Here is a 26,318-nt window from a genome sequence, read left to right as displayed (position 1 = left end):
TTGGGAACCTCAATACTGTTCTCCAGAGTGGCTGCAACAGTTTGCATTCCCACCAGCAGTGCAAAAGAGATCCTCTTTTTCTGCATCCTTGCCAACATCTGTTGTTGCCCGAGTTGTTAATGTTTGCCATTCTGGCCAATGTGAGGTGCTATCTCATTGTGATTTTAATTTGTATTTCCCTGATAATGAGCAATGTTGAGCATTTTTTCATGTGTCCCTTGGCCATCTGGATGTCTTCTTTGGAGAAGTGTCTATTCATATCTTTTGCCCATTTCTTCACTGGATTATTTGTTTTTTGGGTGTTGAGTTTGACAGGTTCTTTATAGATTTTGGATACTAACCCTTTAACTGATATTTCATTTGCAAATATCTTCTCTCATTCTGTCTGTTACCTTTTAGTTTTGCTGATTGTTTCCCTTGAGGTGCAGAAGATTTTTATCTTGATGAGGTCCCAATAGTTCCTTTTTTCTTTTGTTTCCCTTGCCTCTGGAGATGGGTTGAGTAAGAAGTTGTTGCAACCGAGGTCAAAGAGGTTTTTGCCTGCTTTCTCCTCTAGGATTTTGATGGCTTCCTGTCTTATGTTTAGGTCGTTCATCCATTTTGAGTTTATTTTTGTGTATGGTGTAAGAAAATGGTCCAGGTTCATTTTTATGCATGTTGTTGTCCAGTTTTCCCAGCACCATTTGCTGAAGAGACTGTCTTTCTTCCATTGGATAGTCAATGATTAGTTGACCATACATTTGTGGGTCCATTTCTGGGTTCTCTCTTCTGTTCCATTGATCTGAGTGTCTGTTGTTGTGCCAGTACCATACTGTCTTGATGATTACAGCTTTGTAATACATCTTGAAGTCTGGGATTGTGATGTTTCCAGCTTTGGTTTTCTTTTTCAAGATTGCTTTGGTTATCAAACAATTTTACAAACAGTTTTAGGATTGTTTGTTCTAGCTCTGTGAAGAATGCTGGTGTTATTTTGATAAGGATTGCACTTTATCTTTAATTACAAGGTAAAACTTTTTTTAATTTGAGAGAGCGAGAGAGCTCGAGTATGGGAGAAGGGCAGAGAAAGAGAGAGCATCTCTTTCCATTTTTTTCCATTGAATATGACAATCTTGAAACTTAATTTCTAAGTCTGTGGATATTTGTTCTGCTACATTGCACGGTTTTCAAAAACAAAGACTCTAAACAAAAGAATTGCTGTAACTCCCTATGATGCCTTATTGCAATGTCTGTGTGTAATACTGTGATTTATAATAAGAAACAAATTTGGTCTTCCTCATTCCAGGCACAGAGCTACTAAAACCTTTGGCATTTCCTAACTGATGAGAATAACAAAGTTGTTCCTTATTATATTAATGAGGTGAATTTTAAGCCCCACTAAAGTGTGGGGGCTGAGTTGCCAGGGACACCAACCTGTGAATAGAGAGTTAGAACTTTTAGTTCCACCTCCTGACCTCTGGGCAGGGGAGGAGACTGGCGGTTCAATCAGTCAACAATGGTGAATGATTTAATCTGCTATGCCTGTGTGAAAAACCAAAACGGTGGGTTCCAAGAGCTTCCAGGTCGGTGAACACATGAAGGTTCTGGGAGAGTGGTACGCCTGGAGAGGGCATGGAAACTCTGTGCCCTAGTATGTCATCCTGTGTATCTCTTCCATATGGCGGTTCCTCGGTTATATCCTTTTTAATAAACCAGTGATCTAGTAAGTAAAATGTTTCTCTGGGTTCTGTGAGCCACTCTAGCAAATTAATCAAATCCAAGGTGGGGGTTGTGGGAACCTCTGATTTATAGCAAATTGGTCAGGTATACAGGTAACAACCTGGGCTCACTATAGACATCTGAAGTGTATATGTGTGTGTGCAGGGAGGCAATCTTGTGAGATCATACCCTGAACCTATGGAGGCTGATGCCATCTCCAAATGCATAGTGTCAGACCTGGGTTGAATTCTCAGGTGCCTGCTGCTCTCCAGAAATTGCTTGGTGGTATGTGGCAAGTACTACCTCCCACCCCCCGCAACACTGAAATTGTGTCCAGGACCCAGAAAGTCTGTGTATATGCTTTTACTCTGTAATAATTACAGACAGGATTTGCTACCTGAGCACCAGCAGCGCCTGTTCCAGAGCTCAGGTGAGAGAGTTAATACTTGTGCAGACTCCCCAGGAAGAACTGGCTCAGGGGATGGACTGGCTGCTGCCCTCCCACCACAGGTGCCAGCACTGTTCCCTGGTGGGGCCAGTCCTCTGCTGCTTCTGCTACTACCTTTGCCACCACCAATCTCTAATCACCTTGGGGCCCTGAGGCATGCAGGTGCTCACCAGATCCCCAGGACACCTGGTCTCTTGGCTTGATTTTTGTGCCGCAGACCATGTTCATGGGCCCGAGTTTACTGTTGCCTACAGCCCGTATCTGCTCTGCTCACGTGCATGCTCCATTACCCCATCACGCCTCATTGACAAAGTACAAGTGCAGGGGCACCTGCGTGGCTCAGTCAGTTAAGCCTCCAACCCTTGATTTTGGCTCAGGTCATGATCTAGTGGTTCATGAGATTGAGGCCCACGTAGACTCTGTGATTATCTCTCTCTATATATATACCCCTCCCTCTCTCTCTCCCCAAATAAATAAGTAAACATTCAAAGCACAAGCGTAAAGATTAAATTATTAATAATTTCAAGACATTGTCTTTCTGATAGCAGAACCCAGGTCACACACGCATGAAGCCCAGTTTGCCTACCTCTTAGGCTTTAAAGATGAATTATATCTGTCATCTTTGGAAATATGTACGAGTAAACTCACAGTGTTGACTTTGCCTTGGGCCTGGTAACCAAATAACCAAGGTTGCTCAAAGAATTGCATCAAGGCTCCATTTTTCACCTTCTTTGTCTTACTCTCTTCCCCCTCTGAGGTCTCAGTTTTGCAGATTTTGGTCTAGGTTATTGACTAGCTCACAGAGAACTGACTAATGCCGAGTTTTGGTTTAGCACAACTGCTGGGATCTCAGAGCTCAGAGGGTCAAAGAGTAGCTCAGCAAGAGAATAATTATGGGGTCCTGAGTCCTGAGTGCCCTGGAGTGGAGGTGGAGGGAATGGGGGCACAGGCAGAGGACAGTGTGCCTGAAGTACTAGATTATAAATGGTAGGACACGAGTGTTCCTGTTTTATAGAATGTGGTGGAATAGATGATTGAATTTTTCATCCATAATTATAATTTTCAAATTGTTGAGAAACACTAGACAATTATTTCTAGTGCCATGCGAGTCATTGAAAACATAATAAATCTAGTCGTGGTTTTGTGTCAGAAGAGTTCTATTATTTTAGTGGTTGCTCACTTACAGTATCATATCTATACATCATGTATCTCAATGCTGTAAAAAATTTAAAAGCTTAAAAAAATATTCATTATTCTGAGAGAGAGAGAGGGAGGGAATGAGTGGGGGAGAGGCAGACAGAGAGGGAGACACAGAATCTGAAGCAGGCTCCAGGCTGTGAGCTGTCAGCACAGATCCTGACGCAAGGCTTGAACTCATGAACCGTGAGATCATGGCCTGAGCCGAAGTCAGATGCTTAACTGACTGAGCCACCCAGGCGCCCCAATACTATAAAAACTTTTAATTTCTTTAGAAATAAACTTTTATCTTCTAAGATTCCCTCCCCCGCCAGTAAACTCATTTAAATGTTAAATTGTGTTACAGAAACCTGTGTTATCTGTTCTACAGACCATTTATGAGTGAAAGGGTGTTACAAGTGATAAAAAAATGCCTAAAGAAGACAAATTATGTGATACAGACAAACTTTATTTAACACTTCATGAAGTGGACAGTCTCCATTTGGAGAATTGCCAAATGGGGTAGAAGGCAAGAAGCTTTTATAGAATAAAGAATAGAGAACTAGAGAGAGACAAATAAAAATATCTGATTGGTTGGAGCCAATAGTCATCTTTGTTGGGGGTGAGAAGGCCCCAGAGTGGCTTTGGTTTGGGGACTGGCTGACTGGATATACTGTGTTTCTTTCTGGTCAAGAGGAGCATTTACAGAGACATGAAAATTATTTAAGTTTTCTTTTACTGACTAGGCACCCTGGGCAGGAGTAGATCAATGTTGGACCTAGAAATTTATTTCAGTACAAGTTTTCTTGGTCTGTGTTTCAAAGGCATTAACTCTTTTTGTTCCTATAACTTCTCACATCTTCAAGTGAAAAACTATAGGAAATCACTTGATTTCCTGTCCCCAGGAGGCCAATAGAAAATGGCTGCAATACTGGAGATGGTGCAATTCTACATTTGCCAGTTTCTAGGTTTCCTCAGATGTGAAGAAAAAGGAACTGGCTCAGTCCTTTTCTGGCCCAACTCTTACCTACAGCTCCCCCCTTGCCAGTCTCCACTCACCCATCAATACTTTGTTCTGGCAATGGGGTAAAAGTAGGAGTTAAAGATAAGACGGTGTTATACCAGCTCAGAAACTAGGAGCACAGTTAACCCTAATGCACTAGCACTATGATTTATTCAGTCTGTTTCAGAAATCCATACCTGTGCCCAGGTGGGTGGAGAATGGTGAGAACAGAGGAAGCCCTGGCCAGAACCATTAGGCTGACACAGGGAGGGGCAACTCACCGGTGCAAGGAATGCTCAGCAGACGTGTACCAAGGTAACCATTCCTGTTGATTCCCTCACCTGCTAGTTTCTGTACCTGCCTTTATAATCCTCATGTGTTGCTTCCTGTCTGGTTGACATCTCTGGACATGATTTCTTGACCACCTAGACCTAGGGTATTCATCATCTCTCCCATTTTGCTGGAAAAGTACCTCTAGCCCCTTCTGGCCAGCCCTCTTTCACTGCCCTAACATCCAAGGGTGACATTAATTGAATTGTGTAAGAGTATCCATCACGTCTATGGCTTGGATAGATTATAATGAGTTTTAAGTCTCTGTTTCATTCCACACATATTGTTAGGAATTTGAAAAGTGCTTAATTATCCATTAGTGAGTGGGCTTTGAAGGAAGGTAGAAAAGTATTATCAAATAAATGACAATATTAGAATTGAAGCTTATTCAGAAAAAAATTATTTTTGGTATTTTTTGAGCATATAAATGTCAATGAAACTAATGAGAAATAGCAAGAACTGCTAAAATAGCATAAATTCACATTTTTAGCTACTGCAGATAAAATGAAAATGTTCTCTACGTGATTGGTCTATGTGAGAAAGTGTTTCACAGGACTATCAAAATTATATCTTAGGATGTCATTTTGGATACTAAAATCCAAAGTTGTGGATTTTAAGTTGTGATTTAAATAATCTTGGGGCTTTGTTTGGACATGGCCTACAAACCTTTGGTGAACTAATTTCTGTATGACTCAAAGGATTTTTCCTAGCAGTGGAAACATCTATTTTAGCTTTTTAAAATAAACTCTTGTCACTCTGGATGTATTTGTAGCCCTAGCCAGTGAGTGAGCATGAGATTATTTCTGAAATTTTTATAGAACAGGGCGATTAAAGAAAAATCAAGATACTGGGTGTAATAACACAAGTCAACATAGTATGTAATTCAAGTCATGCTTGGAGATTTTGAATTTAACCAAAAAATAATTGGATCCATCACAGGTGCCAATGGTCAGAACGAGACCAAGTGGAGAATCAAGGAATGTACTTAAAAATCTTGGACTATATAAATAATACATGTGAAGCCCATATCCAAATCATGTATCATACCTAACATGGCATAAGCAAATGTATCCTAGTGTAGTTACACAGGACTTTGCATTGTAACTTCAGAGAGTTGGTCAGGAAAGAGTAGTACCCAAGGACTCTGCAAATCAACATTGGAAACAGATGGTAGGAGCAGTTTGAACTTGAGCCAAGCTCTTTGGGTTACAAAGCACTTTTCAAATTCATTTTGCTATCCATAGAGAGAGATAAATCACACCTATTAACTTACCTAATTGTCCTTGGCTTGCAATGTGAGGTTCAGTCTTGTACTCCTTTAACTTTCATTTCATAACCATTTGAGACACAAGACAGTATTTCACAAGATGCCTTGCAGTGGGCTAGTGACTTCTGTTCAATATCCTTAAGTTATTACTTAGAAAATACCAGAATTCCCTTAATACCATTTATGTCAATTTGCTCAGCACATTGTTCTTTGTAGAACTGATGGCTTCCACTCCCCCTCCCCTACTTTTTTGAAGCCACCGTTAATATACCGGGGAAACAGACTCCGTTTGAACAGTTATCAAAGGACAATTATGAAATGTAAATATGAAAGGCTGTAATATGATGCCACAAATTTAAAAAAAAATTGTCCTCCCAAAACACTTAGAGCTTGGGTGCGACATGCCTGTTTCAGGAAATATTTTATAGGAGTATTTTATAAGAAATATTCTTGGAAAATCTAAACTACCTTTTCCTTTCCTCTTCTGCTTTTCCAAAAAGAACATTTTCCTCATATTATTTGCTGAGCAATTCTCGATTACAAAAAAATGGGTCACTTGTGGAAGAAAGAAGTCCTTTTCTAGTTGGACAACTTGTTTAGAAATTGAAGTAAGAATATCTTACTCTTAATTGAGAGCAAGAATAGCACAAGTGTGTGGCACCTGGGTGGCTCAGTTGGTTCAGCGTCTGACTTGGGCTGGGGTCATGATCTCGTGGTCCATGACTTCAAGACCCGCGTTAGGCTCTGTGCTGACAGCTCCCAGCCTGGAGCCTGCTTCGGATTCTGTGTCTCCCCTTCTCTCTGTCCTTCCCATGCTCATGCTCTGTCTTTCTCTCTCTCTCAATAATAAATAAACGTTAAAAAAAAAAAAAAAAGAAAAAAAAAGAATAGTACAAGTGTGTCCAGTACAGAGTAGGGTCATGTTTGCCAAGACAGGAGATAGGTTATCTAATGAGAGATAAGGACTACCCAGGTTAATGTGCTGGCCAAAGGCTTAGAACGAAAAGATTGGGCCAAGACAGGACCTGGCACACTAAGTTTGAGAACATAGGCACGGGGGCTTTATAAATTTTTTTTAAGTTTTATTTATTTATTTTGAGAGAGAGAGAGAGCACAAGTGGGGGAGGGACAGAGGAAGAGGGAAAGAGAATCCTGAGCAGACTCTGTACCATCGGCACAGAGCTGATGCGAGGCCCAAACTCATGAACTGTGAGATCATGACCTGTGCCAAGATCAAGAGTTGGAAGCTTAACCAACTGCACCACCCAGGCACCCCTAGTCCAGGGGCTTTCAATGGAATATTGGTTACTGCCGAGGGGCACTGTTGCTCTAATATGGCCCTGATGCTCCTCAAGTAATGACATCCTGCCTGGACTAGTTCTTGGCCTTCCTGGTATTCGGAAGACCAGTATCTAAACGTCCATCTTTCTTGTTTCATTGCATGTTCCATTGTTGCAGACATTCAACAATGGTGGTTTGGGGCATATGTCCTGAGAGTTGGAGGAATGGAACTCATATTTGTTGACTGACCTACTCTGGAGTGCTGCACACTGCAGCAGACAGTTGATATTCCCTAAGTTGTTAATTTTTTGATTGTACAAATATTGCCGTTTCTTCAATATGTGAATACTGACTCAGACAATGTGTAACATTTCTTCAGTGTTTCAGATTAGAAATCTGAAAATTACTTAATTAGCTCAGCAAATATTTTTTTGGCTATTTACTGTGTTGGGCATTGGGTATAAAAAAGTGAACTGAAAGAGATGGTCACTTTCTTCATGACACTTACAATCCAGGGAGACAGATTAACTTTAAATAAATAAACCCCTACAGATATATATAATTACAAATTAAATAGTAATTTATAGTAAATACTATTACAGAAAAAGTTTAGGGGAGTATGAAAGGCAATAATAGTGAGAGGGACATAATTTATTGTTTATTTTTTAATTATTCATTTATTTATTAATTAATTTAGATTGAGGAGTGAAGGAAAGCCTCTCATGAAGGTGACATTATTTATTTATTTATTTATTTATTTATTTATTTATTTATTTAAAATGTTTATTTATTTTTGAGACAACGCGAGAGACAGAGTGCAAGCAGCATAGGGGCAGACAGAGGGAGACACAGAATCCGAAGGGGGCTCCACGCCCTGAGCTGTCAGCCCAGAGCATGACGCGGGGCTCGAACTCACGAACTGTGAGATCATGACCTGAGCCTAGGTTGGATGCTTAACGGACTGAGCCACCCAGGCGCCCCAAAAGTGACATGATTTAGATTCTAAATTTCTGTGTTAGATTTATAACTAATCTCTTGCTTCCATTTTCTTTTGCCTTTGCTCCATCTTGCAGATCATCTATTTAGATTTTTTTTTTAATCTTACTTTAATTAAGGCATCTAAGAGTTTGAAGGGATATTTAGAGGTGATGTAGTATAAATTGCTGTTATTAGTCAAGGTGGATGAATCACTATTACCACCCCTAAATTTTAGTGGCCTAATACAATAAAGGCTTGTTTCTTGCAGGCTCACAGTGTAATGCAGTTTGGCAGGGGAGTGTCTCTATGTAGTCATTTAGTAGTTCAGGTCACTTCCATTTAGTGGGTCAGTTACCCCCTAGGTTTTCACCTCCTCCACTGGAACCATCTCAAATTTCCAAAAGGGAGAATTCGAATATCTAACTTGGATGAGATGCTTTCTTGGGTCCAAACAACTGAGCCATGAAGAGGGGCTGGTGAGGTACTTTAAACATGGGTACAGGGGTACCTGGGTGGCTCAGTCAGTTAAGCGTGTGACTTTGCTCAGGTCATGATCTTGCGGTTCATGAGTTCGAGCCCCAGCTTAGAGCTTGGAGCCTGCTTCAGATTCCGTGTCTTCCTCTCTGGCCCTCACCTGCTCACACTCTGTCTCTCTCTCTCTCTCTCTCAAAAGTAAACAAATATTTTAAAAAATGTGGCTGCAGTGGTCATTTTTTGAATTGGACCATTTACACAGAAGGGGAAATGAGCCGGGCAGATACCATCCAACCAGGTATTATTCATGCAGCCATTTTTACTTCATATGACAGATCTTCACATATTTGAAGAAAATAGCCAGTCATCTTTCTCATGAGCTTCATTCTTTTCAGGGTAAACATTGTCTGTTTTCTGCAGCTTGTGCAATTCAGGTTATTTAAACTAGCTCATCAACTTCCCTCCTCACATTTCAATTGTGAACTTCCTTCAAATTTCCTCCCTCTAAGAAGACGTCCTTAATTAACTCCAGTCCTTAATAATTATTCTTTAGTTCTCTGGGATGCTGGGTGGTTCAGTTGGTTAAGTGTCTGACTTTGATTTTAGCTCAGATTGTGATCTCATGGTCATGGGATCCAGCCCCAGGTGGGGTTCCATGCTGACAGCATGGAGCCTGCTTGGGATTCTCTCTCCCTCTCTCTCTGCTCCTCCCTTGGGTGCATGTGCATGCATGCATGCATGCATGTTCTCTCTAGCTCTTTCTCAAAGTAAACATTTAATAATTATTCCCTCGTGCTCAATTCCTACATGACTTGATCCACCCAATCAAGTGACCCTTAACCTTGTTTGTACTTTTGCATAGTGTTAACCTTTAGCTCTTAAAATTCTATGTCTTGCCTTGCACCCTTCACAAAAAATAACTCAAAATGAATAATAGGTCTAAATGTAAAATGCAAGAGCACCTGGGTGGCTCATTTGGTTAAGCATCCAACATGTGATCTTAGCTCAGGTCTTGATCTCAGGGTCGTGAGTTCAAGCCATGCCTAACTTAGAGCTCACTTAACGACAAAAACAAATAAAACAAAATATAAAATGCAAAATTATAAAACTCCTAGAAGATAATGTAGGAGAATACCAAGCTGACTTTAGGTATAATGATGTTTTTAAAAATACAACACCAAAGGCATAAACCATGAAGTAAACAATTGAGAAAGTGGGTTGAATTAAAATTAAAAATTTCTCCTCTGTGAAAGACAATATCAAGAGAATTAGAAGACAAGCCACAGCCTGGGAGAAAATATTTGCAAAAGACACATCTGACACAAGACTGTTATCCAAAGTATACAAAGAACTCAATACTCAGCAGTGAAAAAGCAAACAACCCAATTAAAAACATGGGTCAGTGGTTTTAATATACCACTCACCACAGAAGATGTACAGATGGCAAATAAGCATATGGAAAGATGCTCCACATCATATGTCATTAGGGAAATGCAAATTAAAACAACAATGAGATATCACTACACACCTATGACAAGGCCCAAAATCCAGAACACTGATAACTCCAAATACTGGCAAAGATGTGGGGAGCAACAGGAAATATCATACGTTGCTGATGGGAATGCAAAATGGCATAGCCAACACATTTTGGTGAATGTCTTGCAAAACTAAACATACTCTTATCATATAATACAGCAATTGTGCTCCTTGGTACTTACCCAGAGGAGTTGAAGACTACGTCTGCACAAAAACCTGCACATGGATGTTTATAGAAGCTTTGTTTATAATTGCCAAAACTTGGAAGCAACCAAGATGTCCTTAAGTATGTGAATGGGTAAATAAACTATGGTACATCCACACAAGGGAAATGTTTAGTGCTAAGAAGAAATGAACTATCAAGCCATGAAAAAAACACGAAGAAAACTTAAATGCATATTACTAAGTGCAAGAAGCCACTGTGAAAAGGCTACATACTGTATAGTTCCAACTATAAGAAATTCCGAAAAAGGCAAAATATGGAGACAATAAAAAGATGAGTTGTTTCCAGGGGTAGGAGTAGGGAAAAATGAATAGGCAGAGCACAGAAAATTTTTAGGACAGTGTAAATACTCTGTATGATATAATGATAGGTCATTATACTCGTGTCTCAATCCACAGGATGTAAAACACCAAGAGTGAAGTGTAAAGTAAACTATAGACGATGAGTAATTATGATACACCAATGTAATTTCCCCCTTGGTAAAAAACATACTATTCTAGTGAGTGATATTGGTAATAGGCGAGGTTATGCAGTTGTAGAGACAGGAAGTATATTGGAAATCTCTATACCTACCTCTCAATTTTGTGTTTGTGTGAGAGAGAGAGAGAGAGAGCAGGGAAGGGGCAGAGAGAGAGGGAGAGAGAGAGAGAGAGAGAGAGAGAGAGAGAGAGAGAGAGAGAGAATACCAACAGGTTCTGCACTGACAGTATGGAGCCCAACATGGGGCTGGAACTCATGAACTGCAAGATCATGACCTGAGTTAAAATCAGGGTCAGACACTTAACCGATTGAACCATGCAGGCACCCTTCACTCTGAGTTATATTGATCAGAAAGGAGATCTGTTTTATTGAAGGGAAGAAATGTATTCACTTTAGTAGTTATTAGAAACAGAATATGTTAGATCAGTAAATTCAGGAGGGACATTGGAAGTAACAGACAAGATAAAGAGGATGAGGTTCTCTAATGTTTACATTCCTGTGACTCCAGTGCAGAGAGCCAAGAACAAAGCTGAAGTTTAGCCAGGAGGAGAAGGTCCAACTGTAATTGAACTCTGCAGGTGCTGTTCCCAGTTTTTGAAATTTCAGGATCCCCTCCTCAATCTCCTAAAACAACAACAACAACATGCAAATGAAGTAAATGGTAATTAGGTGTGACGTAACCTGTGTAATTAAGGCTGAAGCAACACGTGGTATGGTTAGCTTCATTTGGAGAACCATCTCAGTGGTGATTTGGGAAGGGTATGTATCACAGCAAAGGAAAAGACCATGAGTATAAGTTTATACTAACTCCGTGAACTTAAGTGCTTTTTAGGTACTGTGGGCTTGTTAATATGCTACTGGACCTATTTGGTTAGTTTAAGGATAAAGTGAAAAACATTAGTCCATGTGGCCGTGTCTGTTCCATCTGAAAACTGCAAGTGTGGGAGTGAACATTTTCTCCACGTTCAGCCCTGGGAGACCATGACACTTATCTTCTTGCTGGTTTTTATGAATGAAACGGGATTAATAGCTACCAATTATATGTAATTATTAATAGTATAATTATGGTTATTATAAAATATTGCTGTTACAGTTATTAATTCAGCTTGCCCCCTGTGTACTCCTGTCCCCAGTTTCTGTCAGGATGGCTGAGCCCATGCAAGGGCTTGGGATAGGAAGGAAGAGAGTCAACATTCAGGGCTGCCTCTGGAACCTTCTTCCATTGCAAACAAACCCCTCTATTGCCCCGGCTTTTCTTCATAATGCTCCCTCCATTTTATGGCTTTAACTGAAATCTGAATCCCACAGATGACTAAAGAAAAGGCTGTGATGGTAAATGGGTGGATGCTGACCTGTTGTTCAGCTTTGTTTGTAGCCACTTCTAAACCGACGGTGGTCAAACCTTAGCAAGCCTCTGCACCACTTGGAGGGCTTCTTAAAACACAGATTTCTGAGCCCACTGCCAGCTTCTGATTCAGTAGATCTGGAGTGGAGGCTAGAGTTTGCATTTCTAACAAGTTCCTGGGTGGAGCTGGTGTAACTTATCTAGGAACTAGACTCTGAGAATCACCATTGGAAATCATTACTCCTTTATGCTGGTGAAAATGTTCCTCTTCCTTTGATACCTTTGACATTATGCCATGCACTCTCCAACTTGTAGTTGCTGTCTACTGACATTCCAGTCACCCCATACACACACTCTCAGAAGATCTTATGGCACTATGAAATAATAGAAAAAGTAGGGGTGCTTGGGTGTCTCAATCGGTTAAGTGTCTGACACTTGATTTTGGCTCAGGTCATGATCTCATGGTTTGTGAGATTGAGCCCTGAGTCAGACTCCGTGCTGACAGCAAGGAGCCTGCTTGGGATTTTCTTTTTCTCTCTCTCTCTGCCTCTCTCCTGCTCTCTCTCTTTCTTTCAAAATAAATTTAAAAACTTTAAAAAAATGGAAAAAAATATATTGGTCTCTGCCCCTGGTTCCTGGCACAGGGCTCCTACAACCCTTGTAATTTCCTAAATGATAAGAACACAAGGAACACCTCTTGCTCTAATATTTGTCTTTGACCTCCATCCCTGGCACAGGTCTCCTAAAACCCTTGTAAATTCCTAAAGAATAAGAGCACTGAGAACATTTTTTGTTCTATTGAGGTGACTCTGGGTGAGTTCCTGGATGGCTCCAAGATAGGCACTGGTCCCCAGAACAACCAATCCAAGATTAAAAGCTTAGAATTTTCAGGCCTACCCCACACTCTCCAGAGAGGGAAGAAGGGCTGGAAACAGAGTAAATAATTGATCATGCATACATGAGGAAGCATCCATAACATTCCAGTAGTGTTTGGGTTCAGGGAGCTTCTAGGTGGGGAACACATGAATACCAGGAGGATGACATACCTCAGCTCCATGGGGACAGAGGCTTCTGCACCAGAAGTGCTACCACACTTCACCCTATGTTTCTCTTCATCTGACTATTCATCTGTATCCTTTATCATATCCTTTAAGAAACTGACAAACCTAAGTGTTTCCCTGAGTTATGTGAGCTGCTGTAGCAAATGAATCAAACCCAAGTTGGGGGTCTTTGGAACCTCCAATGTATAGCCAGCTGGTCAGAAGTCCAGGTGATAACTTGGATTTACAACTTGCATTTGATGTGTGTTTTGCATCGGGGGGGGGGGCAGTCTTGTGAGACTGAGGCCTTAACCTGTGGGATCTGACACTATATCTGGGTAGATAGTATCAGAACTGAGTTAAATTGTAAGATACCCAGCCTGTATCCCAGAGAATCGCTTGGTATGGGGAAAAGCCTCCACATATCTGGTAACCAGAAGTGACCAGAAGTGAAGTGTTCTGGGTAAAAGTAAAGGAGACTCCTAGGAAGGAAACACACAGGGAAGAACTGGATTTTCCCCACAGAAGGAGGAAAACGAGTTTTCCTGTTATAGATGCCCAGTTCACTGTCTTCCCTGCTACTCCAGCTCCCGAGGTTTTCTGAGGAGTTTCAGCATCCAGGGGACCTTTTAGCATCCTAGCTTTCAGAATGTATTTACCTCCTCAGGTCCATAGATTTTCCCTTCAACTCTTTTTTTTTTTTTTTTTTTAAAGTAGGCTCCATACCCAGGGCAGAGCCCAATACAGGAGTTGAACTCATGACCCTGAGATCAAGACTTGAGCTTAAGAGTCAGACACTTAAGTAACTGAGCCACCCAGGCACCCCAATTTTCCCCTCAACTCCTTTTTTTAAGTTTATTTATTTTGAGAGAGAGAGTGAGAGAGCTGTGCATGTGCAGGAGAGGGGCAGAGAGGGAGGGAGAAAGAATCCCAAGCAGGCTTTGCTCTGTCAGCTTGGAGCCCTACTGGAGCTTGATCTCACAAACTGTGAGATCATGACCTGGCCCAAAATCAAGAGTCAGACTCTTAACTGACTGAACCACCCAGATGCCCCTTCCCCAACTCTTAAATCTCATTTCCATTACCCACTTGGAGAGTTACAGCTGAAGTTTATCATCACTCTGAGCTTCTCTACCACATACAATGTGAATTTTACTTTTTTTCTCTGTACCCCTAACATCTACTCTTAATTCTTGCATCTCTCTGCAACTCCACTGACTATTTGAGCACAAGGAGAGCTTGATCCCCTTGATCCCTCTATTTAATTCATCTTTTACTCCCTGCTTGGCTTCTCACCCTTCTCTATACAGCTTGGAAACCATAGTTGATCATTAGAATTGCTCTCAGTTTATTTGCAATCTTTCTACCACTCTTTCTAGTGACCAATGCTGTGTCATTGCCACAACCTGTCATTTCCATTTTTCAGTGTGCTGGCAGAGGTGATAAGATATAAACACACATAACTGCAATATGCAGCGGTATTCCATAACAATTATAAGCATAATACAGAAATCCATGACCTTGTAAAGGTGGGAAAGAGCACATCTAGTTAACCATGATCAGAAAAATCTTCAAGTCTATTATGGAAGGTACAAATATGAGTAAAACACTACTAGAACCTAACACACTTTAAGCATAGGTATGGTAATTTATATTAATTTCAGTGATAGAACCTAGCAGTTCTTAGACAATTAATGAGTTGTATCTCCTCTAGTATGACTCTTTGTCCATTATGCAGTGCGGTGTGAAAAACCTTAAGGGTGCTCAAGTGAATAAATTTTAAAAAGCAATTTATCACTTCGTGTGTGGGTCAATACTCACATATATTTGTTGTATATAGAAAAATCTGGGGAGGATAAATACTGTCTTGCTTTACCCCTCAGTATATTGTTTTCATCTGTGATTAGGTGAATGCTCCCCTTTACAATGTAAACTTTTCCAATAAAAACAAAAATATTATTTTGGAGAAGAAGGAAATTAACTTGCTTTTGGCAAAAAGTAGTAGAAATAATATGTCTTATATTTCCTGAGGACCTTCCATATGTCAGGCAAATGTTTATTTATCTGTCACCGTCTCCCTGCAAGGCTATAGTAGGTAGGTAATAGGGCGCCTGGGTGGCTGGCTCTTAGTTTTGGCTCAGGTCATGATCTCATGATTCGTGAGTTTGAGCCCTGCATTGGGCTCCGAGCTGGCAGTGCAGAGCCTGCTCGGGATTATTTCTCTCTCCCTCTCTCTGCCCCTCCCCTGCTTGCACTCCCTCTCAAAAATAAATAAATGAAACAAAACAAAAAGGGCTATAGTAGGTATTATCTTCATTTTTCAAATGGGACTGAAAGAAATTATTGTAGTTCATCAATTCTGAGATGACATTTTAAAAGAATTCTTGAATGGGGGCACCTGGGTGGCTCAGTTGGTCGAGCATCTGACTCTTGATTTCTGCTCAGGTCATGATCCCAGGGTTGTGGGATGGAGCCCTGCTTCTGGCTCTGTCTGCAGTGTGCATGGAGCCTGCTTAGGATTCTCTCTCTCTTCCTCTGCCCCTCTCTTGCACTTGTGCTCTCTCTCTAAAATTAAAAAAAAAATTAAACATTAAAATTTTTTCTTAATTTTAAGAGAATATTTGAATGAATCTTACAATTGATGGTGTCTTAGATTTGATAAAATAAGCTGCACTATTATTAACACATATAATGTTCTCATTCATGGTTGAATTGACTCTAATTCCTGTGCTTTTTCCCCCATTAAATTGCATTATTTCTTTTTTTTTTAAATTTTAATTTATTTTATTTAGTAATTTCTACCCCCAACATGGGGCTCAAACTCATGACCTTGAGATTAAGAGTTGCATGCTTTTCTGACGGAGCCAGCCAGGTGCCCAACTGCATTCTTTTCTAATAAAAACAGACTTTTTGCTCCTTCTCCAATTTTTCTTTTTCTCTCCCTCTTATACACACACGCACACACATTCCTTCCCCCTTTCTCTCTCACATGTCCTTACATCTCAGTCCAAGCTAAAAATATCCTGCTCGTAAGATGCTCTGCCTTATGTCAAGCCTTACGCTTATTTTGAGTTTAGCCATGATGAACTTCATCTGTCTAACTGATGTGTTTGTCTCCTTTCTCCCGCTAAATTACTCAGTTAATCTGTTTGGTTCAATTCCATCTTACCCACAACCCTTTAGAATCAGGTGCCTTGACAGTGGGGAAGAAGCTAATATCTCTTATAAATATGGTTAATTGGACAAATTAATTCTGGCTGATAAAATAAAGGTGTTTTTATTTTTCTTGGGCAAGGTAGCTGCCCTAGGCCAGTGCTTCTCAAACTGGGCACACCACCTTAAACACTTAGTCTACCATCTTGGAACATCAATTTTGGTTGAAGATTTGCTTGGAGGGGAAGTAGAACATTGAAAAATGTAAACCAAACTCTTTGAGGGCAGATTTTATCTTAAAGCAAATGTGAATTATCGAATAGAATGAAGTATCCATATGCATTTTTAAAATATATTTTTAAAATTTTTATTTAAATTCTAGTTACTAAACATATAGTGTAATATTTGTTTCAGGAGTAGAATTTTTTTTTTTTAGAGCCGTAAAGAGGGGTGGTTAAAAAAAAACACAACATTTGACATTAAAAATATCAGAAAAGTGGAGGGGTGAGGGGAGGAGGGAGGGAATACATGGGAACAAGGAAACTTTTGAGGGTGATGGCTATGTTCGCTGTCTTGATTGTGGAAGACAGGTTAAGATTTATTAAATTGCACACTGTGATTATGGAGTTTATTTTATGTCAATTGTACCTCAACAAACACCTAGTGCTCATCACAACTAGTGCCCTCTTTAATACCTATCACCTATTTAGCCCATCTTCCCACCCATCTCCCCATCAAGCGACCCTCAGTTTGTTCTCTATAGTTAAGAGTCTCTTATGGTTTGCCTCTCTATCTTTTTTCCCCCTTCTCCTATGTTTGTCTGTTTTGTTTCTTAAATTCCATGTATAATTGAAATCGTATGGTATTTGTCTTTTTCTGACTGACTTATTTCACTTAGCATGATACACTCTAGTTCCATCCACGTTGTTGCAAATGGCAAGATTTAATTCTTTTTGATGGCTGACTAGTATTTCATTATATATATATATATATATATATATATACACATACACACAAGATCTTCTTTAACCATTTGTCAGTCGATGAATATTTGGGCTCTGGCTATTGTTGATAATACCGCTATAAATATTGGGGGTGGATGTGCCCCTTTGAATCAGTATTTTTGTATCCTTTGGGTAGTGCAATTGCTGAGTCATAAGGTAATTCTATTTTTAACACGTTGAGGAAACTCCATACTGTTCTCCAGAGTGGCTACACCACTTTGCATTCCCAGCAACAGTGTAAGAGGGTTCCCCTTTCTCTGCATCCTCACCAACATCTGTTTTTTCCTGAGTTGTTAATTATAGCCATTCTGACAGGTGTGAGGTGATATCTCATTGTGGTTTTGATTTGTATTTCCCTGATGATGAGTGATGTTGAGCATCTTTTCATATGTCTGTTAGCCATCTGGATGTCATCTTTGGAAAAATATCTGTTCATGTCTTCTGCCCATTTCTTCACTGGGTTATTTGTTTTTGGGGTGTTGAGTTTGTTAAGTTATTTACAGATTTTGGATGCTAACCCTTTATCAGATATGTCATTTGAAAATATCTTCTCCCATTTCATAGGATGCCTTTTACTTTTGTTGATTGTTCTCTTCTCTATGCAGTTTTTTTTTTTTATCTTGATGAAGTGCCAATAGTTCATTTTTGCTTTTGTTTTCCTTGTCTTTGGAGACATATCTAGTAAGAAGTTGCTCTGGCCAAGGTCAAAGAGGTTGCTGCTTGTGTTCTTCTCTAGGATTTTGATGATTTCCTGTCTCACATTTAAGTCTTTCATCCATTTTGAATTTATTTTAGTGTATGGTGTAAGAAAGTGGTCCAATTTCATTCTTCTGACTGTCTCTGTCCAGGTTTCTCAATGCCATTTGTTGAAGAGAGTTTTTCCATTGGACATTCTTTCCTTCTTTGTCAAAGTTTAGTTAGTCATATAGTTGTGAGTCCACAACGCACAACTTGTTGAAGAGAGTTGCAGAGAGTTTTTCCATTGGACATTCTTTCCTTCTTTGTCAGAGATTAGTTAGTCATATAGTTGTGAGTCCATTTCTGAGTTTTCTATTCTGTTCCATTGATCTATATATGTGTTTTTGTGCCAGTGCCATACTGTCTTGATAATTACAGCTTTGTAATACAGCCTAAAGTCCAGAATTGTGATTCCTCTCACTTTGCTTTTCTTTTTCAAGATTGTTTTGGCTATCAGGGTCTTTTGTGGTTCCATAATGCTGGTGGTATTTTGATAGGGATTGCATTAAATGTGTAGATTGCTTTGGGTAGCACAGACCCAAAGCATGGAGTGTGGAATTCCATGAGCATGGAATGCTTTTCCATTTCTTTGTGTCCTCTTCAATTTCTGTCATAAGTGTTCTATAGTTTTCAGAGTACAGATCTTTTACCTCTTTGGTTAGGTTTAGTCTAGATATCTTATGGTTTTGGTGCAATTGTAAATGAGGCTGATTCCTTGATTTCTCTTTCTACTGCTTCATTGTTGGTGTACAGAAATGCAACAGATTGATGCACATTGATTTTATATCCTGCAACTGTACTGAATTTGTGTATCAGTTCTAGAAATTTTTTGGTGGAGTCTTTGAGGTTTTCTACATAGAGTATAATGTCATTTGCGAATAGTGATAGTTTAACGTCTTCCTTGCTGATTTGGATGTCTTTTATTTCTTTGTGTTGTCTGATTGCTGAGGCTAGGACTTCCAGTACTATGTTAAATAAAAATGGTGAGAGTGGATATCCTTGTCTTATTCCTGACTGTAGAGGAAATGCTCTCAGTTTTTCCCCACTGAGGATAATATTTGCTGTAAATCTTTCATATATGACCTTTATGATATTGAGGAATGTTCCCTCTATCCCTACTTTGTTGAGGGTTTTTAATCAAGAATGGGGGCACCTGGATGACTCAGTCAGTTAAGTGTCTGACTTTGGCTCAGGTCATGATCTCACAGTTCATGGATTCCAGTCCCACATCGGGCTCTGTGTTGACATCTCAGAGCCTGGAGCCTGCTTTGGGTTCTGTCTCCCTCTCTCTCTGCCCCTCCCCTGCTCATGCTCTGTCTCTATCTTTGTCAAAAATAAATAAACATTAAAAAAAAAATCTTAAAAAAAAATAATGGATGCTGTATTTTGTCAAATGCTTTTTCTGCATCTGTTGAAAGGGTCCTATGGTTCTTATCCTTTCTTTTATTAATGTGGTGTATTACATTGATTGATTTGCGAATATTGAACCAAACCTGCAGCTCAGGAATAAATCCCACTTGATCGTGGTGAATGATTCTTTTAATGTACTATTGGATTTCATTTGCTAGTCTTAATGAGAATTTTTGCATCCATATTCATCAGGGATATTGGCTGGTAATTCTCTTTTTTAGTGTGGTCTTTGTCTGGTTTTGGAATAGGTAATGCTGACCTTGTAGATGAATTTGGGAGTATTCCTTCCATTTCTCTTTTTTGAACAGTTTGAGAAAAATAGATATTAACTGTTATTTAAATGTCTGATAGAATTCCCTGGGAAGCCTTCTGGTCCTGGACTTTTGTTTGTTGGGAGATTTTTGATTAAGGATTCAATTTCTTCACTGGTTATGGGTCTGCTCAAATTTTCTATTTCTTCCTGTTTCAGTTTTTGTAGTTTGTGAGTTTCTAGGTATTTATCCATTTCTTCCAGATTTCCCAGTTTGTTGGCATATAATTATTCATAATATTCTCTTATATTGCTGTATTTCTGTGGTGTTGTTTGTGATCTCTCCTCTTTTCATGATTTTATTTCTTTGGGTCCTTTCTTCTTTTTGATAAGTCTGGCTAGGGGGTTATCAACTTTATAAATTATTTCAAAGAACCAGCTCCTAGTTTCATTGACCTGTTCTACTGTTTTTGTAATTTCTCTCTCTATATTTTTCCTGCTCTAATCTTTATTATTTCCCTTCTGCCATTTTTTTTTCTTTGCTGTTCCCTTTCTAGCTCCTTTTTAAGGTTAGGTTGTATATTTGAAATTTTTCTTGCTTTTTGATGTAGGCTTGTCTTGCTATGTACTTACCTCTTCTGACCATTTTTGCTGCATCCCAAGAGTTTTGGACTGTCACATTTTCATTTTCGTTTTTTTTTTTTAATTGTTTATTTATTTTTGGGAGAGAGACAGAGCACAAGTGGGGGAGGGGCAGAGAGGGGGACACAGAATCCGAAGCAGGCTCCAGGGTCCAAGCCATCAGCACCTGAGCCCCAACGTGGGGCTCAAACCCATGAATTGCAAGATCCATGACCTGAACCAAAGTCAGATGCTTAACAGACTGAGCCATACAGGCCCCTCTCATTTTCATTTTCATTTGCTTCCATGTATTTTTTAATTTCTTCCTTAATTTCCTGGTTAACACATTCATTGCTTTGTAGCATGTTCTTTAACCTTCATGTATTTGTGGTCTTTCCAAATTTTTTCTTGTGATTGACTTCAAGTTTCATAGTGTTGTGGTCTGAAAATGTGAATGGTATGATTTCAATCTTTGTGTACTGTTGAGGGCTGGTTTGTGACCCAGTATGTTATCTATTCTGGAGAATGTTCCATGTGCACTTGGGAAGAATGTGTATTCTACTGCTTTAGGATGGAATGTTCTGAATATATCTGTTAAGTCCATCTCATCCAGTATATCATTCAAAGCTATTGTTTCCTTGTTGATTTTCTGCTTAGATGATCTCATTTCTGTAAGTGGGGATTTAAAGTCCCCTACTTTTATTGTATTGTTATCAATAAGTTTCTTTATGTTTGTGATTAGTTGATTTATATATTTGGGTGTTTCACTTTGGGGGCATAAATACACACAATTGTTAGATCTTTTCGGATAGACCCCTTTATTATGATATTATGCCCTTCTTCATCTCTTGTTACAGTCTTTAGTTTAAAATCTAGTTTTTCTGAGGATGCCTGGGTGGCTTAGTTGGTCGACCATCCATCCGACTTTTGATTTTGGCTTAGGTCATGATCTCATGGTTTGTGGATTGAGCTCCGCATTGAGTTCTGTGCTGGCAATGGGTAGCCTGCTTGGGATTCTCTCTCTCCCACTCTGCCTCTCCCCTGCTCAAGTGCATGCTCTCTCTCTCTCTCTCTCTCTCTCTCTCTCAAAAATAAATATTTTAAAATAAAATCTACATTGTCTGATATAAGTTTGGCTACTTTGGCTTTCTTTTGACATCCATTAACATGATAGATCCATCCCCTCACTTTTAGTTTGCTGGTGTCTTTAGGTCTAAAGTGAGTTTCTTGTAGGCAGCATATAGATGGATCTTGTTTTATTTTGTTTTTGTTTTTCTTAGGTTTATTTATTTATTTTGAGAAAGAGGGGGTGGGTAAGGGCAGAAAGACAGAGAGAGAGAGAGAGAAAGTATCTCAAGAAAGCTCTGCACTGTCAGCATGGAGCCCAATGTGGGGCTTAAATACACAAACCATGAGATAATGACCTGAGCTGAAGTCAAGAGTCAGACGCTTAACTGATTGAGTCACCCAGGCACCCCTGGATCCTGTTTTTTTAATCCATTCTTATACCCTATGTCATTTTATTCACATGCATTTTTAAGGTGAAACTTTAACGACACTTTGAGTGTTTAGTAGACTACTCATGGCAACTTGTGATTGAAACTACAGGCTTTAGAGCTGTAATTTAGCTTTTTATAGCTAAATTTGGCTATATTTAGCCTTTTTATTTATTTGTATTTAGGCTTTTTATAGCTGTGTATTTAGCTTGGACAAGTTGCTTAACCTCTTTGTGTCTCAGTTTTTCGTTTTCCTTATGTATAAAGTGGGAATAATAATGTCATCTGCCATATAGAGTTATCATGAGAATAAATGACAAGCATATGTTAAATGTTAGAGCAGTGGCTGGTACGCAGTGAACTCTCACTAATGTTAGCTATTTTCATTTTTGTGTATACTTCCATGTGCCCCTGGGCAATTTTTTTGTTCTCCTCTTTTGTTAAGGTGTCCTGGTGCAAAAGTTCAAGAAGCCCTTCCCCAGGAGTCTCTCCATGCTGCACTTGCTTCTCTTCTGTTGGTCTCTTGTAATATTTCAGGAATGTGCTGTTTTCTTTTCTCTCTCTTTCTCTCTCTCTCTTTTTTTTTTTTTTTTTTTGTAGCACCATTAAAAACAAAGAGTAGCTGTTTTAGGAATTTGGGAAATGAAGGGGAATGAGTCTCAGTTTCACTCTATTTAAAATGAAATAACCTAATAGTTGGGAATAAGCAAGCCAAGATAAGATTTTGGAGATACAGATGGGAGGCGTTTCAGTCTCAACTCCCTTTGGAAACCATGGCTTGGACTTGCTGGTGATGAAACATGAAGTCTGTAATTAAAACTTTCTCTTGTAAGGTTTGGGATATGTTCAGTCTCATCTGGTTATGGCTCATTGGGGAATGAATTTTCTGACGCAAATGAGGTTTAAAAAAAATCAGTGTCTCTTTATTTGGTTAACAGTATTTCTGCACTTTATTTTTCCTTGTCAGCTTTAAAAGGAAGAGGAAAAAAGTAAAGCACCGTGCCAAAACTTGGCAGTAGAATTTCAGTGGGCAAAAATTCTCCGCCTACAGTACTGTTTGAAGTGGCTACACAGTGAGGGCTCCACAGACTATTCTTAATGCATCAGAACACCATGTTATGAATAGTTAAGAAAGCTCAAGAGCCTGGAAGCCAAAAGAAAAGACCAGTGCAGGACTAGAAGGCACCTGTCCTCTGTTATTTCTTGCCCCTTCTAGCAAATATTATCTTTGGCTTAATAGTCCAGGAATTTAAGGGCAGATACACCAATTTACTGCTGACATTGCCGGACTCAGCTTTGCCACTTCTTCCATTGCCAGACCTAAACATTTGAAGGGTGGAGGGCAGGATAAGAGCAGCCAATGGGATTGGAGAGCAGTGGGAACTGACCCTTCCTTTGCTATCCCCCTTCACCCAGCAATATCTTCTAGGGTCATGATTTTTACACCTAGAAATAAAAGCATACAAATATTGAGCATATCTTATAGTGATTAAGTGCTTCTAAGTTGCCATGTACCACGCTAAACTCACAACAACATTATAGAGCAGATACCGTTTCTATATCAAGGGTAAACTTGAGGCTTACAAGAAAAGATTGGGCAAATTGTTCAAGATCACAAGTAGGTCACTGTATTGGTTAGGGTTTTCCAGAAAAACCTAACCAGTGGGAGATATGTATATCTTTCTTTCTCTGTCTTTTGATCTATTCAGGCCCTCCCTGGGTTGGGTGATGCCCACTCATATTGGGGAGGTCAATCTACTTTACAGAGTTTACCAATTCAAATGCTAATCTCATCCAGAAATACCTGCATAGACACATCTAGAAATAATGTTTAATCTGTGTACCCTGTAGCCCGTTGACACATAAAGTTAATCATCAATGCCAGAAGTATTGGATTTTGAATCAGATTTGACCGTTGGGTCAGAGTCTGTTATATCGACTTGCTATCGATGCATAACAAATCACATCATACAAAAGCAAGCACTCAATTTCTATAGTGTCTACAGGTCATCTTGGGTGTTAGCTGATCTAAGCTGGGCTTGCCTGGGTGGGTGGCTGGCTGGGATGGTTCTGTTCTATGTGCCTCTAATCTTCCTCCTGAGACCAGCAGGTTAGCCTGGACATGTATAAAAAGGAAATTGGAAATATGCAAGGTCTCTTAAGGCCTAAGCTTGAGACCAGTATACTCACTTCTGCCTCATTCACTTAGTCAAGCTAAGTCACAAGGCTGAGCCCAATGTCAAGCAGCAAAGAGATATACTCTACCTCTATGGAATATAGCACATGCTGTGAAACACCTGTTGATCCCCCTTCGGAATTATTCTCATTCCCTCAGCTGCTTTGAATATTTATTGCTGATGAAGACTCACAGATAGACACCCCCCCAACCCTCCCGTCCTCCCACTACCACCCTTACCCCTGATCTCCCATCCCCACTGCCTGCCGGCAGCTGCTTTGCTCAAGGGTGCCCCCACAGGCCACCCACATGCAGTTACAGGTCAGGTGTGACAGTGCAAAGACCCAACCCCATGCCCCAATTCAAAACATTTCTGAAGGGCCATCCCAGTTCCAGAGCTTCCTGTGGGATTGGCTGAGGCCTTGGGTGCAACAGACCAAGTCCTATTTTTTGTCACTTGCCTAGTCTTGCTTCTCTTTATCTGATGAAAGTGCTGTTCCCAAGAGCACTCCTCGATAATTGCCACATACAAATCTAATCTTCAACCGGGGAGGAATTCCGAAGACAATGGCAAAGGACATGGATGGAATATAGGAAAGTCAGGACCAACAATGCAATTTACTACACCTTTGCATTTAACAACTAGACTAAACTGCATCCAAGATTAGGACAAAAGTATGTATTGGCGAAACCATTGAGTCTCTGTCTGAAATATCCTAATGTATACTTAAACCATTGGTATTAGAGCTTAAAATATGGCTGAGGTGGAACTGAATGTGCAAAATCTGGTGTTCTGGAGAAGTTGTGGGCAAATGGAAGCTTCATAAATTGAATTAAATTCCAAGTGTGTAGTGGCAGTTCAGTATTCCAAAGATAAAAATGTAGTGAACTGTTTTATAGATATAACTGACTTAATAATATTGATTCTTTTCCATGTCAGGATTTATATATCAGCAGTTTATTTCATTTTCTGAACAAACCCATTCTACTTTTTAAGAAATGTTTATTTATTTTGAGAGAGAGAGAGCAAGTGCAAGGAGGATGAGGGGCAGAGAGAGGGAGAGAGAGAAAATCCAAAGCCCCATGCCGGGCTCAATCTCACCATGAGATCATGACCTGGACTGAAATCAACAATCGGACACTCAACCAACTGAACCCCCCAGTTGCCCCAACCTCTTCTGCTTTTAGGAAATCATTCCATGTATGAAATTATGGCATGTTGTCATAAATTTATTTTTGGTCTCTGATTTTTTTTTAATGTTTATTTATTTTTGGGAGAGAGACAGAGTGTGAGCAGGGGAGGGGCAAAGAGAGAGAGAGAGACACACACACAGAATCTGAAGCAGTCTCCAGGCTCTGAGCTGTCAGCATAGAGCCCGATGCAAGGCTTGAACTCATGAACAGTGAGATCATGACCTGAGCCTAAGTCAAACACTTAGCTGACAGAGCCACCCAGGCACCCTGGTCTCTGATTCTTACTGGATTTCCTTTGCATCAATTTTAAACTGATGTGAAGCTTAGTGAATTCAAGGGACTCTGGGGGAAAGATATGTGTGCAGAATTGTTGGAAATGGGCACTATGAATATAATGAACAGAGCACATGAACATCCTAGGAAAAGAAACACATAGTATTTCTCTGGCCACATAGTATTTCTCCAGAAAAAAAGCAGGAACTGTGAAAGTAGAGAATTTGTTCTACTCAGGGATGTGTCTTGATAAGATAGAAGGACCATTTGGCAAGGAAGCTAAGAGTTCTAACAGACTATTGCTTATGTGGCTATTTGTCATCTCCAGGGGTATGAAGGGCAAGAGGGGCCAGAGAGCATATCCGAACACTGGTGGCTAAGGGACAGGAGGCCCCAGTAAGACGGAGAAACAGGCTCACAACAGTGATAGATAAACAAAAATTTATTCAATACTTAGGATATACAAGTCATGTTTATATTCATTTTCCTCCTGTTTTCTGTAGGAAGGTTGGGGGTTTGTTTGTTTGTTTTTGTTTTATTTATTTATTTTGCAGGGGGAGGGGCAGAAAGAGAGGGAGAGAGAGAATGCCCAGCAGGCCCCGTGCAGTCAGCACAGAGCCTGACATGAGGCTTGATCTCACAAACCATGAGATCATGACCTGACCTGAAATCAAGAGTCAGGCACTCAACCAACTGAGCCACCCAGGTGCCACAGGTTGAAGCTTTC

At 39.9% G+C, this 26,318-nt stretch overlaps 1 long non-coding RNA gene across 1 annotated transcript in view; it reads left to right on the top strand.

The window, feature by feature from the left end:
* The first annotated feature begins 5,606 nt into the window (after positions 1–5,606).
* LOC113598514 (uncharacterized) overlaps positions 5,607–26,318 on the top strand; it is a 32,650-nt gene continuing 11,938 nt past the window's right edge. Inside the window, exon 1 of the long non-coding RNA XR_003419139.2 lies at positions 5,607–6,527. This is a non-coding gene — a long non-coding RNA (uncharacterized LOC113598514). The remainder of the gene's footprint in view (positions 6,528–26,318) is intronic.

This window comes from Acinonyx jubatus, chromosome B2, assembly GCF_027475565.1.
Source record: "Acinonyx jubatus isolate Ajub_Pintada_27869175 chromosome B2, VMU_Ajub_asm_v1.0, whole genome shotgun sequence".
In the NCBI taxonomy this organism is placed as follows: Eukaryota; Metazoa; Chordata; class Mammalia; order Carnivora; family Felidae; genus Acinonyx; species Acinonyx jubatus.
The sequence above is the reverse complement of the archived record's forward strand: the minus strand, read 5'-3'. Positions and strand labels throughout refer to the sequence as shown.